This window comes from Talpa occidentalis, unplaced genomic scaffold (genome assembly GCF_014898055.3).
Source record: "Talpa occidentalis isolate TD23 unplaced genomic scaffold, MPIMG_talOcc4v2.1, whole genome shotgun sequence".
Lineage (NCBI taxonomy): Eukaryota > Metazoa > Chordata > Mammalia > Eulipotyphla > Talpidae > Talpa > Talpa occidentalis.
In genome coordinates this window covers 15,597,537-15,600,177 of record NW_026555331.1, presented here as the reverse complement: position 1 = coordinate 15,600,177, position 2,641 = coordinate 15,597,537, and the positions used below count along the sequence as shown (strand labels likewise).

Below are 2,641 nucleotides of genomic sequence, written 5' to 3'. Positions count from 1 at the left end.
CATGTGAAGGATTAATCTGAGGCAATCAGATGGGGATGGTCAATGTGCTCCTTTGACACAGAATTGAGCAATCATTGTTAAGATAAGGATGGTAATTTACAGGAACCAATACAGAATTACAGGATGACACAAAACAGGAGGATGCCTTAACTGAAAGCCACTGGGGACACACTTAGACAGTACTCTGGAGTCATTATATCATGCAGACCTCACAACCACTCCTGAGGAAGCTTATTGCTAAACCTGTGCACCTGGAAGAAGTTCTATTATCCAAGGAGTAATAGAGCCAGGGCTCAAAGCCATCCACCTTCAGTAAAGTGAATGTGGATGCTTTGGTTGTCGTGTAGTAACTAACATACATTTGAAGTGTGTGAACCTGTACCTCTAAACATAGACTTTTTCTAAAAAAAATGCTACAATAAAAAAAAGCTAAATACAAATACAAATGAAGATATACAATAGATAGACTTGGCAAAGAAAAAACTTAATAGCATTTTCTTTCATCTTTTTTTTTTTAATGACCATTATTTAATTAGATTCTATGTAGGAAACTTAGAACACCAATTTGTGAGGGTAAATTCCTTTGGTGAGATCCAGCACAGAGTGGAGGTAGCCCTGGAGCTAATCAACAGCTTTGATTTTAGGCAGAATTTCTGGGTCCATGGCTTTCTGATCAACCCTGCACTGCTCTATAATCTGGTATTTTTCCTCTGTGTCAGAGTTCTCTTTCTCGTGTTAGGGCTTAAGCAGCTGCTGCTTCTTGAAGTCAGCATCAGTAAAATGTTTTTTGTAAGAATTATAAGAATGTTGGTGGAGGTGGCAATGACACATTTCTGGTGGGTTCTGTGCCGGGGAAGATGATTGAGGGACAGAGGTCCAGTCACAAGTAGGAAACTACCACCCAGCTGTTTCAAGAAAACCACCTTCCTGGGATGTGTCCTGGGGTACCCTGTTAGGATGATCTGAATGGTACCAGGTGTGATGCCAGCTTGCAGTTGTCTCATGTGCTGAGTGAAGGGTTCTCTGCTGTGACTGAATGGCTTTCCAAATACATCTTCATTAGGGTAAAATCTAGGCATTATGTGAAGTATAACCTCTCTGTTACCACCATTCTTGTCACCACCAACTAACTGGTTTTGGCACTATAGTGAGAACCTTCTCGTTATATTTCTTCGCAATCCTGCATTTAGCTACAGAAGACTTCCTTCTTTATATGGCCTTTCTGGAATACATAGCGGATTGGGAATATCAGCCAGTTCCTCCTAGTGGGACAGGGTTTTGGCTGCAGTGGAGCTTCCCTTTCTTAGAGCTTTTGGCCTTGGCCTTCTTTATCTCGACACCAGCATCAGCTTTCTTGGCTTCAGGTACCTTTTCTTTAGTAGCCACCTTCTCAGCTTTTTCATCCACCATCTTGCAAGATGGAAAAGTTTCTCTGGTTACTTTATATATCTGCCTAACATATCCACCTATTTTGCTATTGAACACACACACACACACAATTTTCATCATATCAGGATACAAAAAGAATTAATACAAGATATTTGTAAAAGGTATGTTGAAGAAAAATACCAGCAAAATGATGAGTTAATTCAAAAGAAAGGAAGATGAGAGATTTAAGATGAAGCTGTCAGCAAATGAATGATTAGTTATGACATTTAAATCATATTGGATATGTAAACATTTCAAAAACAAATGCATATTTCTAAATTAAAACAGACAAAGTAGTGATAAAGTGTGGAGTTTGAAATTATGTTATCTTCTTACCTTATGAGTGAATAAGATACAATAGAAAAATGAAAGTTGCAGTAAGTTTCATACTTCTGTTAGGATAACCACTAAAGAAAATAAATAAAAGTATGTATTTCATGTAATTTTAGAAAAAGGAAATAAAGAAAACTTTACTAATCCAAGAAATGGTGAAAAACAAGGTATAACATGAGAATAATGCTTAAAAAGCATGTGAGATGAAAAATACTAAATTAAATGGCAGTAATAACTTAAACTTTTATCAATAATTTAATTAAATATGACTGGATTATACTAATTTAGTGAAAATAAGCTAATGTCTAACTAGTTAAGAAAATAATATTTAGGGCCTCCCCAGTGGCGTAGCAGTTGAGCACTGGGTTGCAAGGCTGCCCACAGACTCTACAGTGCTGGTTCAATCTCCGGCCGCCAGGTGAGGGACCCACATGGTGCACAGACCTCTCCTGCCGCCCGCTGCTCCCCTCAGCAGTGTACTTCATCAGTTTCCCTGTTCTGCTCCCTGCTCTGGCTCTGGTGAATTCTCTCACCCTCCCGTGCTTCTGACTGTACCCAGTGCTTGTATAAATAAATAAATAAATCTTTAAAAAAAAAAAAGAAATGTTTAAAAAAATAAAGAAAATAATATTTAACTATCTTCCATATACAAGACCCAAACTAAACCAAAACCTCTTAAAGAGAAATACAACACTTGAAAATGAAGGGACATGATTTAGTCAGTTTGGGCTACCAAGACAAAATTCCATAGGGTGGTTGCTTAAAAAACAGAAATTTATTTCTCATAATTCTGGACCTTGAAGTCCAAAATCAGGGTGCCAGCATGGGTTGAGATTTAGTAATATTCCTCTTCTTGGATTGTACACAATTGCATTTTTTC

General features: G+C 37.6%; 1 pseudogene; it reads right to left on the bottom strand.

The window, feature by feature from the left end:
- Positions 1–552: 552 nt before the first annotated feature.
- Positions 553–1,410, bottom strand: LOC119254426 (60S ribosomal protein L6-like; annotated as a pseudogene).
- Between the last annotated feature and the right edge of the window lie 1,231 nt (positions 1,411–2,641).